The 15,190-nt window shown below is 48.0% G+C and overlaps 1 long non-coding RNA gene across 1 annotated transcript in view; it reads left to right on the top strand.

Annotated features, from left to right (window-relative positions):
• Positions 1 to 12,276, top strand: part of LOC144137737 (uncharacterized) — a 63,052-nt gene extending 50,776 nt beyond the window's left edge. The window contains exon 4 of the long non-coding RNA XR_013315722.1: positions 12,232 to 12,276. This is a non-coding gene — a long non-coding RNA (uncharacterized LOC144137737). The remainder of the gene's footprint in view (positions 1 to 12,231) is intronic.
• The last annotated feature ends 2,914 nt before the right edge of the window (positions 12,277 to 15,190 follow it).

Below are 15,190 nucleotides of genomic sequence, written 5' to 3' on the forward strand. Positions count from 1 at the left end.
CTTCACGAAGCTGGTGGTGTTCAGTACGAAGGCTATCAAGTTGGGATAATACCGTTTGAAGAATCGAATCACTTGTTGGCGAAAGCGAAGGGGGGGGGGGATCTACTGTAGCGCTAGTCGGTGGAGGGACAGCATCGGTGGTGTGGGCGGTCGAGGTGCCATGAAGACGTACACGATCCTCCCAGTATACTCCACCTTGCACTTTGTAATATGTACGCGGGGGGAGGAGGAGGCAGTGGTGCAGGACACGTGGTGTCAAGCGGCAGATGGCAATCTTTTTAGAAGCCACCCAATAAAGTATGCGCTTGCTTGGCTTGCTGCAGAATGTTCGCGCCCCACTTGCGACACACGGGTTGGTGCGGGCGGCACTTCGCCTTGTGCCCAATGCGGTGGCATGCCAAGCAGACCATTCGCTTTCGATGGACTATAGCCATGTAATATTTACCCAGTGTGGGCTGGTAGGAGAGTCGAAAGTTAGAACTGCTTGATTTGTTTTGCCTATCTGTTGCGCCGTAAAGACGTACGCTTGGTCGGAGCAGATCCTATTCAAAATTGTTTCATTTAAATCTTGAGCGTAAGGTTTCCGGCTAGTGTCTAATTCATTGTCAACACAGCGCGAAAAAGACCAGGGACGAACGAAGACGACAAACAAGCGCTCACTTTCAACTAAAATTTAATGAAAAGAACGCACACATAAATATACATTCTATCACAAAGGACGGCTAACAACAAGACACTCATCAAACAGTGGCGTACAACCTGTCGTTCGTGTGAAAAGAAAGGTTGTACGCCACTGTTTGATGAGTGTCTTGTTGTTAGCCGTCATGGCCATGCACTTACCCGAGAGATTATTGAGGCAGCGGTGATAATAAGTGAAGGAGATAAGTGCATAAGTGCCCCGTCCATTCGGTTGTCAAAAAATGAGAGCACTTACTTGGGCAACCAATTGTGAACTTTCCTTTAGATGATTAGGTAGCGATGTATGTGTCAGCGGGTATTGATCTGTTTTGCGCACGTGGTTTTGTTTCAGCTTGGTATCTGCCATTCCTTTGTGATAGAATGTATATTTATGTGTGCGTTTCTTTTCATGATATTTTACTTGGAAGTCAGCGCTTGTTTGTCGTCTTCGTTCGCCCCTGGTCTTTTTCGCGCTGTGTTGACAATAAATCTTGAGGCTCCACTGTGATGATTCCAAGTGAAGTGTTGGCTCCATTTGGATGTGATTGATTTCAAATGGGAAGGGTGACCATGTGGTTATTACGCTGGAAGCAGAGACTGGTAGTTGCAAGGAGGCGGTTTGAGTGCTCATCGCCCTAAAAGGTAACCTGAGTGTAGTTAGCATCAATATCGTAGCGGTGCGTAGCAAGTTCAGCCATTTTGGAAGGGGTGGAAAGATTGCCTACTAGTTGTGCGACGTCGTTTTGGGGTACACACTGATTTTTGTGAGTGGTCTCATGAAGAAAAGTGCTTGGGGCCTCCTTACCCTGTCTAGGCGAGTGATTGCGGTCTACCGATTGTTCTTGACTTGAGTTTAGATGTCCCAGGGGCTGTCATTATCACTGTATTACCACTGCTACTGTATTATTCCATCACTTGACCATCCATGTCTTTAGGAATCCTAGCTGCAAGGATGGAGGTTATTGCTTGTGAGAGTGCCATCAGCGAAGAAGCTAGGACCAGTTGAATGGGGGACAGCAAGGTACCCCTGGGAGCATGCTTCGCTTCTGTCAGAAGTCGTGGAAGCTCTGAGGTAGTCGGTTTTGCCGCCGCCGACATCTTTGGCGAGCAAGCAGGAGCACCAAGCACGAGGTGTCCGAGCGCGTGCGAGAGAGAGAGAGACAAAACTTTATTAAACTGAGCTTGTCTTTAGCGTGAGAAGTTGGTGGTCGTTGTTATCAGCCCAACGACGACCGAGGCGGCCCTTGCGATCAGGGAGGTCTGTACCTCCCTGTCGTGGGATGCCAGTGCTTCTCTCCACTGCTCAGCTGTGGTGATTCGGGGATAGGGGCTTTGGGGGCAGGCCCACAGAATGTGGGGTAGGGTGGCTGGGGCTGTGCAGAGGGTGCAGTTCGGGGATGGGACTTGTGTTGGGTGGATTAGGTGCAGGCGGGTTGGGTGTGGGTATGTGTTTGTTTGTATGAGCCTCCAGTCTTGCTCTTGGGCTGTTGTGAGTTCCGGGTGCGGGGGTGCTAGCTTTCGGCGGCAGAGGCGGTAATGTTCCGTAATATCGGTATAGTTAAGGAGACTGTCTCTGGATGACCTTGCCCCGTGGGATGGGTCGGGCGCCACTCCAGCTCGGAAGGTAAGATCTCGAGCCTGAGAGTGTGCGGTTTCGTTCCCTTCCTGTCCCGCGTGGGCCGGTGTCCAGATTATGTCTACTGGGGTGAGGGGGGGATTCTTCTGAAGAATTTTGAGCGCCAGGGATGAAATGTTGCCCTGGGCGAAATTTTGAATAGCGGTTTTAGAATCTGAGATAATTGTGGGGGGCGTGGGGCGTTGCGTCAATGCTACGGCTATTGCTGCCTCTTCCGCCTCTGCTGGGTTTCTCGTGCGGATGGTTATTGCATGCACTGGTGGTTCGTCTGTGCCTTTCGTTACGACAATGGCGAATGCTGTTTTATGTCGGTATTCGGCGGCATCCACAAAGAGGGTGTTTTGACCTGGAGGGTATCTTTTTTGTAGGTATTGTGCCCTAAGTTCTCGTCTGTATTGGTGATGTGTTGGGTGCATATGCTTCGGCAGTGGTTTTATGATTAGGTTGTTTCTTATTTCTAATGGGATGGGCTCTTTCTCAGCTATTATTGCGGGGGGTTGATTCTGAGCTGTTTTAGTATATGTCGACCTGTGGTAGTTTTGGTCAGACGGACTGATTGATTAGTTAGATGCGCTTCTATTAATTCCTCGCAATTGTTGTATATGCCTAGCTCATCGAGTCTAGCGTTAGATGTACTTAAAGGTATTCGTAATGCTGCTTTGTATGCTTTTCTAATTAGTGTATTTATTGCTTTCATTTCTTGGGCGCTTAGATGGAGGTAGGGGATGGAGTAGGTAATTCGGCTGATTACAAATGCTTGAATCAGGCGAATACGGTCTCGCTCCCTAAGTCCTGCTATTCGATTGGTGATTCTTTTCATGAGGCATATGGTTTGATTTACGTGGGTTGAGAGATTCTTGATGTGGATTGTGTTTGAGCGATTCGCTTGTATGTGCAATCCTAGTATTCTGATTGTTTTAACTACGGGTATCTGATGTTGTTGAATGTGGAGTGAAATCTGTGGAGGTGTTTTCTCTTTCTTTCTTTTGGGTGGGAGCAAGAGTAATTCTGACTTGTAAGGTGAGCAGGTTAATCCTGCTTCGTTTGCAGCTTTTGAGACTGCCTCTACTCCTTTTTGAAGGGTGTGTTCTATGTGAGCGTCGCTGCCTCCATGTATCCACAATGTAATATCATCCGCGTATAAAGTATATTTCAATGTGGGTATTTTGTTTAATTCTTTTGGGATGTTTAGTATTGCTAAGTTAAAGATGAGAGGTGACAGCACAGCCCCTTGTGGGGTACCCTTAGCTGGTAGTGTTATGGTGTCTGACTGCACATCTCCTACTGATATTGTTGCTGTTCTATTTGAGAGGAAATTTTGGATGTATCTGTAAGTTCTTTGTCCGGGGTTTGTTGCTTGTAAGTTGTTTAGAATAGCTGAGTGTTTAACGTTGTTGAACGCTTTGTGGAGGTCTAGGGCTAGGATTGCTGCTGTGTCAAAGTGATTTGCTGGGGTGATTATTTCTTGTTTAAGTTGCAGTAGTATATCTTGTGTGGAGAGTCCCGCTTGAAAACCTATCATGGTCGGTGGTATGATTTGGAGTCTGCTTAAGTGCTGTGTCAATCTCGCATGTATTATGTGCTCTAATAGCTTGCCCAGGCATGACGTTAGAGATATTGGTCTTAGATTCTCGATTTTGAGGGATTTTCCCGGTTTTGGTATAAACGTGACCTTTGCATGTTTCCATTCTTGGGGTAGTGTTTCTGTGGTCCAATATGCGTTAAAAAGGGCTGTGAGGGTTGTTATTGAAGTGTCGTCTAGGTTTCTGAGGATTTTATCAGTGATTTTGTCTGGTCCTGGTGCGGACTGTGTGCGTAGTTTGTGCAAGGCTCCTCTTAGTTCTGATTCAGTTATTTCTTTGTCTAGTTCGTGGTTCACTTCTCCTCGGTAAGGGTGGATTGGGTCCGGTGATGTTTCTGGGAAGTATGTATCTTTGATTTGGCTGATGAGATCTTCCTGTCCTCCTTTATGGCTTTGTACTAGGTGTGTTATTCGGTTTGTTGTTTCTGATTTAGTGTTGTTGGGGTCAATGAGGTGTTTCAATAACTGCCATGTTCTTTTCATGCCCAGGTTTCCTTGCATTTTGTTGCATATGTCATCCCATTGGGTTTGTGCTAGTTGAGCTGTGTACTTTTGTATTGCTTCGCCAAGCTCTGCTAGTTTCCTGCGTAGGCGATGGTTGAGTTTATTTTTCCGCCATCTTTTTTGGATGCTGTGATATGCTTCTCTAAGGTGTAGGAGATGGGGGTCCATTATTTCATCCGGGAGAGTTTCATCTGGCGTTTTCGTATGTAGCTTGACATCCTCTAGTAATTGCTGTGTCCATCTCTCTAGAGATGTCGTTTCTTGTGATTCCTGTTGGTTTTGTCTATGAAGTCTGAATTTTGGCCAGTCTATTATGTTTGGTGATTTGCGTAGTTGTCTTAGCTTATTACCTATGGGTATTGTTATTTGTATTGTGTAGTGGTCACTATTTAGTGTGTGTTCTGTAACTTGCCACGTTGCTTGTTTTATGCGATGGGTTAAGGTGAGATCGGGTGTAGTGTCTCTCTGTACGCTGTTTCCTATTCTGGTGGGTGTCTGGGGGTCATTTTCAAGTGTAAAATGTAGTTGTTGTATCGATTCCCATAGGTTTCTCCCTTTTGCTGTGTCTGTGGGCTAACCCCAGGCTCGATGTGGTGCGTTGTAGTCGCCTGTTATAATTAGAGGTTGTGACCCCGCTCTATTTTTAGCTAGTGTGAAGAGGTTCTTAAAATTTTGGCGGTGCGCTTTTGGGGGGCTGTATACGTTGAGTATGTGGAGCGTGTCTTCTTGTTTTTGGGTGGGATGAATTGTAACAAAGTCGTGTTTGACGTCGGTGTTTTCAAACTGTTCCCTTACTGCTGGGATGTTGCGGTGTACCAGTATTGCTGTGAGTGGACTGTTCCTGTTTTGAAATGCTCTGTACCCAGGGAGCGAGACCGTCTTGCCTGTTTCCTGTAGCGTTATAATTTGGGGAGGAGATTGCTGAGCTTGGATGAGTAACTGTAGGCTCTGCTTTTTTTAGAGTATCCTCGGCAATTCCATTGCCATAGCGTTATACTCTTTTTAGGGTTGGCCATTAAGAGCAGGGAATGACATGTGATCTTGGCCCATTACTGGTTGGACGGTTTCGAGTACTCGTTTAATGCCTTCGTGTAGTTCGTTTCGGAGTGCGTCAAGGCTGGCACTAAAGTTGCTGCAGGTTGATTTAAATTCTACCTTCTGCTCGTGCAGTGTTTTGCGGATGTTGCTTAAGCTCTTCTCAACAACGGTAATTCGATGGTCAAGTGACGGTTCGGGTTCGTTAGGGAGTGGATCCGCCGCTTTGCGTTTTTGCGCGGGAGGGAGATCTGTGTCCATTTGTGCGTCTGGTTGATCGTTTGTAGCTTTAAGAGTTGTTATTTCATTTCTTAGGGCTTGATTTTCTGCACGGAGTGCCTGTATTTCCTGGCGCATGGCCTTAAGTTCTTGGAGGAACTCAGGGGGTATCGCGGCTGGTGGTGGTGGTGGGGGTTGCGAGGGTGGTGGGGATGTAACTTTGAGGGCTGAGCAGTGGAAAGAAGCAACTGTGTGGCTCACCGTCGGTTCGCCGTTAGGTCTGCTTGCTGTTCGTTGGGTGTTGCTTGCTTGGTTATTCATTGTCCTTTTGGTCCCGCTGTCATTGGAGGGTTGGCTGACACTGTTCGATGAGGGGTTTGAGGGCGAGTCCTTGAGCACTTGAGCATATGTTATGCGTCGGCGTGGTTGAAAACGTTGCGGGCAGTCCGTCGTACCTGTCGGGTGGTTTCCTTCGCACACAATGCAGTTTGGTGTGCACGTGTGGTCTTCGGTGGGATTTGGTGTTCCGCAGATACTGCAGCGGCTTGAGGGTTTCTGGTTAGGACAAACATCCTGTCTGTGACCGACTTGCCAGCAGGCGAGGCATGCTTCAGTTTTACGTCGATATGGCTTACAGCGGTAGGTCGTCGATCTGTACCGCACCCAATAAGGGACTCGGTTTCCATTAAATAAGATTTGTGCCATATTCGATGTTCCGAGTCTCTTCACGGCCAAAATGGGGAGTTCTGGGTTGTAGTTGAAAATGCTGCTTTGGATTTCTTCATGGGTATCCGTTTCGGGGATATTGAAAATTATCCCTGCCGTGGTGTTCGAAGGAGCCGCCACATGCGCAGCAATCATGAAGGTGTTGCCGCCTACCTGAATGGCTTTGATGTCGGCGTAGCGTTGAGCTCGTTCTTCTGAGGGAGTGCTGACGATTACATAGTTCGGTGTAGGTCGGATACGTAGCTGATCTTGAGGATTTTGGGCTATTTGGGCTGCTTGAAGCACCGTGTCCGCTAGTGCTGCCGGCGTAACTTTGCGAAGATCCAGTCCTCCCCGTGGTCGGAGCACTATCTTGATGTCGTCGGGCGGCAGCGGCGCGGCCGGAGGGCCACGGCGTGGCGGCTTCTGCAAGCGGCGATTTTCTACGGTAGAATTCTTTGCAGGTTGATGAAGATTTCGTTGTCTGTTGCGCACAGTTTTCCAATCCTCGTGAAGGAGTTCTTCCGCGTTGATTGGCTCACCATCGACGGCGATTGCCTCCATGTTGGTAGCGTTGCGCTGAGGCTCGGCGAGGCAAGGCCGGGCGAGTCCTAGGCGTTAAGCCTAACCCCGCGTGGTCTTCGGTCGATCGGCAATTTCGGCACGAGAAGTGTAGGGAACCACCAAAGAGGATACTTGGGGTGGTCCTGACGCCTTCCGACGTCTCTGGATGCTGAAGTCAGATGGATGGGCCTGGAAGTTTCGGCTCAGCGCATAAAACTCGGCGGAGCCCATACGAGGCACGTCCGAACAGATCGAGCGATCGGAGCGCCCCAGCGCGTGCGAAGGAGTGCGGCCGCACAGCCCAAGTGGCTAGCTGGCGGGCACAGTTCAAGTGGCGAGGAATACGCAACCGTGCTGTCTAATCTTCTGGAGAATAGAACAAGCGGGGATCTGGTCCCTTAGCGAAGCTTTAGAGCGCCCACTCAAGGGGCTAACTAATCTGGGACAACCAGAGGTTGAAGACGGAGCCTATGGAACACATGTCTACCCGTTTTGAGCATATATGGCGCCTCCGGAAAGCGATGAAAACTGCGCCAGGTGTTGAGAAGGGGAAGAAATGAAATCCTTCTGCTGGCCCTTTATTGATGAATCATCAGCTATTCGCTGAGGCAACACCGAACGTTGGACTAGTTGGCACGTCGGGGAAGTTTAAAATTGCACAAGGAAGGAGGGACGGACAGAAACGACACAAGCAAGGGGATGTTTGTGTCCTTTATGTCCATGCATCGTTCCTTGAGCGATTGTAAACTTTCACAGCAATTCGATGCATTCATCAGCCAGTAATGTGCTGTTTTAGGGGGACAGACCCCAATTTCTGAACATTTTACTTCGCGCTGCCTGAAACCACTTGGGTTATGTGTGTGCAATAATTACACGTTTACATTTTCAGAAATCTTGTCCTACTAAAAACCTTTCCCATTTGAGAGCCGAAAAGCCTTTCAAACAACTGTCACTGGTGGCAGAGCTCCCACATGTGAACATGGTTTAGCGCACATGCAGCATTGGCTATGCAGTAAAAGGTTGTTTATTCAAATCGCAAGGGCAGGCCATCTCAGTTCGAAATTATAAAAATTGATGCAACGAAAGTGTAGAAAAACAACAGTACACTACAAACGGGAAGCCGTATGCCATGTCAACACTTCGATTTTTGAAAAAGCCAGTGATATATCGGCCTGCCTTTTCTCCCTAAAAGCGACGGTCAGCACCTTTTGCTCCGACAAATGAATGTAGCGAAAATCGTCATCTTCGGGCGGCATTTGATCGGACCGTGATTCTGAGCCGACGGCCGCACTATATGCTCCGTCCTCGTCCTCCTTGTCGTCACAGGCAGCGGCATGGTATGCGCTTCTTACCTGTGAAATGATGCCCTCATCTATTCGCGCTCCACACACGCAACTGTACTCGCGTCCTCATCGACCGAGTTCGCATAAAATGCTTCTTCTACAACGCCCACCATGTGGAACTTAGATTGGTATTACCCAAGGATGTTTACCTATTTTGAGTTCTGCATTCTATACAGCCTGGTGGGTCGGCACGGAATGCGTTTATTTGGCCGTGTACCAGGTGCCGAGGCGCCGGCGTGATGGCGTGTATGAATTATCTGTGGCAGAGCCTGCTCGAGCTTGAATTAACGTGCTTCTTTATACCTTGATTTCTATGACTATATGGCCAGACCAACTCGTACAATTGGTATTGTCACTGAATTCGAATTATTGTAGCTCAAAATAACGAGCTTTCAATGTATTTAAAGTAATACTTATTTGTTACAAAAAAAACAAATTAAGTAACACAATTTGAAGTAATACAAAACGGGCCCAATCCAAAGGATAAAGGCACTGGTGAGGCGAAATCGACATTTTTTCAAATCAAATCAATTCTAACCAATCATTATTTTCCTTTTGTTACAAAGGGCGGACCAACAGAGAAAACTGCTTTCTCAGGAACTTGACGACGTAGCTGGCCCATTAGTGGCAGGTCTCTGCCTGTATAACTTATTTTCGGGAAAACGAAAAATTTTCCATTGGGGCCTGCTTTCGCGTGAGTAAGGGAGAAGAAAACAGGCTTAAAGAGACAATGAAGTGATATATAAACATTGCGGGATTACTAGCGCAAATTGTAGTCCGGAGTCCCCAGGCCATGTTTCGACCACTCTGGGCGCGTTTACGCGATTTTATTTAGTAGAAAAATTAATTCGAAAATGCTGTCCTTCTCTCTTTACGCTCGCCCATTTTCTGTGGCTTTTTCGCGTGACGTCGGGAAGAGCTGAGCTCGCAATTGGCTGCGCTGCTGCACGGCTCCCCGGCCATCAGACATAGTCAGTCTGCCCAGCGTTTCGTCCGCCGGCCGCCGACGGGTCGTCGCAATTCGTTCGCTCAGTTGAAACGAAGCCAGGACACGTTTGTGAATGGAATAATGTGCCTTTCTTCACTTGGTTAGTTTGTACACTGTATCTAGCTCCAAGTAAAGGTCGCTTAACACAAGCGCTGCACAAGCGCACATGCGACGCTTCGCTGACTGGTACGCCAGTATACATAGGAAAATATAAGGCCTCTTGAAGGCGGAAGAAGAGTCAGCGAAGTCAATATAGGTACTAAAGAAATAAAATCAACTGATATTTTTGCCGTACAGCGTAAAACTAGGGTGCGGGAAGAACTTTTTTGCGCTGGGCGAACAAGCACAGCGGCCAGCAGCAGGACTACGCATCTCCGAACGCTTTTCCGTCTAATAAATGCAATTGCTACACGTGAGATATTGTGGAAACTTGGGGGATGCTTACTGCACGAGCGCAAAACAACAAATAGTCACCTAAGCTCCTTAGAATACTAAAACTAAATAAAAGTGTAAACTGGTTATACATTATATACCTTATATTTCCAAGTCGCCCGTGGCCGAGTGGTTTGGAGCGCTAAGTATGTCAGCGCAAGTGTTTTGAAAGTCACAAGTTCGAATCCCCGCCGGTACGTGCTTGTTTCGTTTCGTTTTCCGCTGATGTTTTCTGTACTAAGTTCAACTTTTTTTGGGCCGCAATGTTCATTGCTCCACGAACTAGTTTATAGAACGCGCGCAGGCTGGCACTGGCGCGCTAGCGAGTTCTCGTTGGCGTGCTGTTGCCATAAGCACCGACTGCTTGCGGGCAGTGGGCACAGGCCAGAATCAAGACCCTTGGCCTCGTGCGAACACGCTTTTTACGATACAGGCATGAGTGCGGCAAGCTCCAAATATGGGGGAAACGCGCATGGCATTTGAGCGTCTCCGGGGACACGGAGAGCGTTCATGCACTGCGTAGGCCTCGGCTAGTGAATGCTACGATTCCAAGCCGTCCTGGAGGCTTATCTTATGCATTTTACAGCCGACAACATGGCGGAAGCGCGTTACGATGATTACTGAGATATTGAGAATGCCCATCCAACAACGCCATCGGTTGTGTTTTACAGAACCGAAACCGAAACTTGATTGCTAACCTTGGGCATCGTCCAATCACGGTGCCCCCTCCTGCCAAAGTCACAGCCTTAGTTTGTGCAGCCGCCGCAAACCGCGCATGGTAGTTTTTCTTCTCTCGCGCTTTGTAAAATAATTACCGATTTGTCAACCGGATAAACGATGAAAAGTGTGCTAATTTGGGCCAGTCTACGCAGTGCAAGCAAAAACGGGATCTTGACAAATTCACTTCAGTGTCCCTTTAACAGGTTCGCTGCGAGACTAAAGTTCATGCAGCGCATCAAATTCCGCAAATTTTGAATTGGAATGTATTGCGGCGCATATGCATATTCATTTGCGTATGCACTTCAGGCACGCATACCCTTAGCTGCGGTTGAGCTGGGCAGTCGTCGACCCTTGAAGCAACGCCATCCTTTGTAAAGATGGTGGAAATGCTGGATGAAATGGCGGTGGTGGTGAGGGACAGGGGGGTCATTAAGAATTGATTGTTAATAAAAGGCGTTGGGCAGATGGAAGCGGAAGGGGCCCTCAGGTTAGGCCTCCTGTGGGTCATTGCCATTCCGCTTGATTGGTTCCCAAATTGTCCTCGGTCCTTGTCGGGGTTGGACACGCAGCACTCGTCTGCTCGAAAGTTGGTGTGCGGATAAGGGGGCCTGCTAGTCTGCTTGTGATAACCGAGGCGGTGTGGTTCAGTTTGAGAATTTTGTTAGAGTGAATGGTGTAGTGTGTGACGTACACGGAGCTAAGCTAATGGTTTGTGTTCAGCATTCACCGTCTAGCTTTATCAGCTGAGTCCGTACAGCTTTATAGTGTAAAACATGCCATTCTGGCATACTGGCTAATGCGATGTACTGCATGTCCAAACGACACGGGTTCGATGTCAGCACCGAAGCGGATTTTCCTTTTTGGTGGAGATGGAAAACAAAAACTCCGGTCGTTTGGTATTTCGGTATGCATTGAACATAAACTGCAGAGGTATTTACAACAGCGCGATTGGCAACCAAGGTGTAGCTTAGGATGATCTGCCACCCCCCCCCCCCCCCACCACCCCCATTTTTCTTTGTATATGGCAAGGCAAACAGCATGTCGATCGCAACAGCTGCACCCGTTTTTACTGTGACGAAGTATACCTCTAACCACCCAAGAAAACTTTTGTGCCCGCGTCAGCAGAAAACTCCAAGGCTACTCCCGGCTACTGGCTACACCCAGGCTACAAAAACTACTGCCCCGTCAGGGATCGAACATGGGCAGGCACAGAGAAACGGAGGAAGAGCCCGTCGTCTTGCCGACTAAGCTACGGCCACACGTGGGCACGGGGAGACCGGCGGTGGTTTGGATTCAGTGTCTGGGGAGAGGGAGGGCGGTTTTTCGAGGTGACACATGAAACAAGAGTTAGGGGGAGGCAGTGAGAAATATGACTCCATAGCCGCACGTCCCGCCCTCCTAATCACCCTTCGAAAGACGCTCCTCTCCGTGTTCTTTCTGCCTACCCTGCTGCGTTCGAGATGCCGCCCCACCCCCTAATCCCAAGTAGTGCCTCGCAGAGTCTCTGATCTCACACTTTGTAGAGCCACATCTGTGATTTGAAGTGATGCCGCATGGGTAATCGTTGTGGGTGTCATTTACAGCTTCGCAGCCCAACTACCTTCACAGAGTAGGTTGGGGCCATTTGTTCTTCCGTTTTTTTTTTGCTTTATATTTGACCGGCGACTAAATCGCCCACGACCAGGTTGCGATATTCTCCCCCACAATCAGCCATTACTACGTCCTGGCTTTCGTTATTGCGCCATTACCACTATTTATGCGAATTAACCCGAGCAGTTCTTTGTTCCTTGCAAGCAAATTGACCTATGCAATTTTTTTCTTGCAGTTTTAAATCCTCAGGATCTGGACATCCACGTCCTCGTCCTTGGAGGTAGGGTGTGGTGTTTTATATTCTCTTGTAGTACTTTTATATGCTTATATCTGATAAAAAACTTCAGTAAACTATTGAACGCTTCCTTCGTGTGAACATTTTCCGAAGTACTTAATCAGGCTGTTATTCAAAAAAGTACAGGTGACTAGACGATGGCGTAAGTATCACGAATTATTCAGTCGAAATCACTCTTCGTAGTGTCTTCAGAGAAGGTGTCACCATGTGTAATTGTGGCAAATAAAAAGATATCTGTAATATTCTAATCAACTGGAATAAATCTCCTGTAGCCGGCGCAGTTTATTTTTATTGTAGAGTGAAAAATACATGCACATAAACTTTACTGGCTGCTACCAAGGGAGATATTGCTATGAGAAAGAAAAGTGAATACAAGTGCATGAACTGCGCAGAGAAAAACTGTATCACCATATCGGGGCCACAAAAGGGGATGATGGTTTCTTGACCCATAGCCGTCCCTTGATATGTGCACGGAGAATTTTAAAGGGGCCTACCCATGGGGATAAATGGTAGTCTGCCCTATTAAAAAATTGTGGCAGCTTGCACTATGATGCAAAGCAGGAGAACCAGCAGGGCTGCGGCCCAGCTCTCTTCGCGGTTGACCCTACTGTTGCACCTCGCATGTATTTCCGAACTTGCCGCTGAACGCTCTTCGTGACTTGCAAATCCCGATCGTTTTCACATGTTTCTCAAAGTGGTATCTCACATGTTTCTCAAAGTGGACCATGTTAGCACGCGCTAGAACACGCGGCAACCGGCTTCGCGAATTCGTCGTCTGTAGCGTGAATCGGCGTCTGTGCTCCCCACTTCAGGCACGAACGAACGCGAACTGTAGATAAGAACAGCATGCGATAGATGAGAACAGCATGCGAAATAATAGATAAGAACTGTAGATAAGAACAGCATGCGAAAGATGACGCCACGAACACTGGGCAGAGTTTTTTCGAAAGTCGAGCTGGACCATACCGGGCGCTCCTCACGAGCCGCATGTTCACGTGTGCTCGGTATTTTTTTTTGTATTTATGTTGCGATCTCCTCACTTGGCGGAAGCTCATGCGCAAGCTTGGATGACGCCGGGCGCTCGGGAACCAGGCGCACGCTCACGTACGCTCGGGTGGGCTGAGTTTTCCGATAACGCCAAACGGCGGAACTGAAAGCTCCAACAGCAAGGAACTTCAAAACAAAAAACGGGAACCTCTCCCCACCCACTTGCACGCCGTCACTCCATCTTCAAGCCCCAGTCTTTTTTTACGGCGAACCTACCTCTTGTGAGCTTGAACGCTTTCGGGCCGTGCTCCATAATGAAGTCAACTTCTTCCAAGCCCACTGCTGCTCAAGCGGCTCCTGTTATCGGAGCCGGCGACTGTATCGTGTTATTGTTTTCACTGGAGGTCCTTTCGAGAAACACCGGCGCGGTTGGCACACCACTCCCCTCAGAGAAGGGCCCTCAGAGTTGAAGAAAGTTGGTAAACCGCACCCGGCGTCCTAAGCGGGTGGTGTATAGGGCACAGGTGTGGGGTTCGAGGGTTATGGATTGCGAGAGTCGCGCACGCATTTGGTGTCTCCACAGGGAGGATGTATGACGAGTTCACTCGGTCGATAGGGACGCCGGCGTTGTTCCTGTTGGTTCGTAGGGTGAAAGTTTTGCCGTCACGAAAAATGACTTGGTATGGCACTGAGTAATGTGGTTGGAGAGGCGCACGAACAGTGTCGTCGCGGAGAAAGGCATGTGTAAATGTTTCCAAATCCTTAAAAGGACATTGAAGGCAACCAGCAGGGTGATTTAAAATGAAAGTTTGACCTTGCCATAGCCATTTTAGCATTGATTCGGTGGGGAAAGATTCTTTATTGGTCATTAATCACTAATAAAATGATGGTGTGTGACGCAAACAGAGACTGCGGTCGCTGTTTGCCTTACGATTAACCGCAAGCAGGCGAGGCAGCGGGGATTTATAGCAGTATAGAACCAACGGAATACAACTCTACCACGCAGTCGCTTTCCAGAACTCTCAATTCATTTGTAGCTCCGGACCACTAAGTAACATGTTCCGTCATGGAAGTAATTTATTTATTTATTTATATTTTTTTATTTATTTATTTATTTATTTATTTATTTATTTATTTATTTATTTATTTATTTATTTATTTATTTATTTATTTTCAATGCTGTGAGCCCTTCCAGGCTGTTACAGGGTGGGAATGCAATGCAAGGTTCACACAAACAAGGCATTCAAATTTTTTACAGAAGCGTCAACCATATTGTTGACAGGAAATACACATGGGTTCAAGTTGTTCCTTTCAACAGATGTTTTGACAATGAAAGAGTGCTTAAAGACATTCACTGTAGGCCCTTAAGGCATAATGACATGACCGTGATTAGTTCACGAAAATCTTCCAGGAGGCTTTAAGTACAAACTGGGACTTAAACATGGACGCTTTGTTGAAGATTGGCGCAGCGTGCATTAGTGGTACCAGGCTGGAGAAACAGCACAGCTCGTTGGAGACCTGGTGGTTGCATCATTAGCAGTAGCAGCATCCTACAGTGATGTCGGAAGTTTGATCGGAGATAAATTCCCTACGCAGGCAAAGCGGCTTCCCGTAGACAGCTTTGTGGGCGTGGCCTTAATGTACGGTTTGAAGGTGGCAGGAAGACTGAGATCGACGACCGGGAGGGCCTCGAGCAAAATTGGCTTACGGTGTCTCTAAACGGTGGCTTCACTGTCGGTGGAAGCGCTCGACCAATCTGTTGGCGCAGAAGGAGGCAACTGGTGATCAGCAAACGTTATAACCAGGTGGGGATCCCGAGAGCCTGAAGAGTTGAGATTCAAACTGCCGTCTTGGATCGGCTGTGACCCAAAGAGGAGTGCTGAAGCGGGATATGCACCTGGCGAACAAGCCG

Source organism: Haemaphysalis longicornis, unplaced genomic scaffold, assembly GCF_048455015.1.
Source record: "Haemaphysalis longicornis isolate Haplotype H1 unplaced genomic scaffold, Haemaphysalis longicornis Haplotype H1 scaffold_49, whole genome shotgun sequence".
In the NCBI taxonomy this organism is placed as follows: domain Eukaryota; kingdom Metazoa; phylum Arthropoda; class Arachnida; order Ixodida; family Ixodidae; genus Haemaphysalis; species Haemaphysalis longicornis.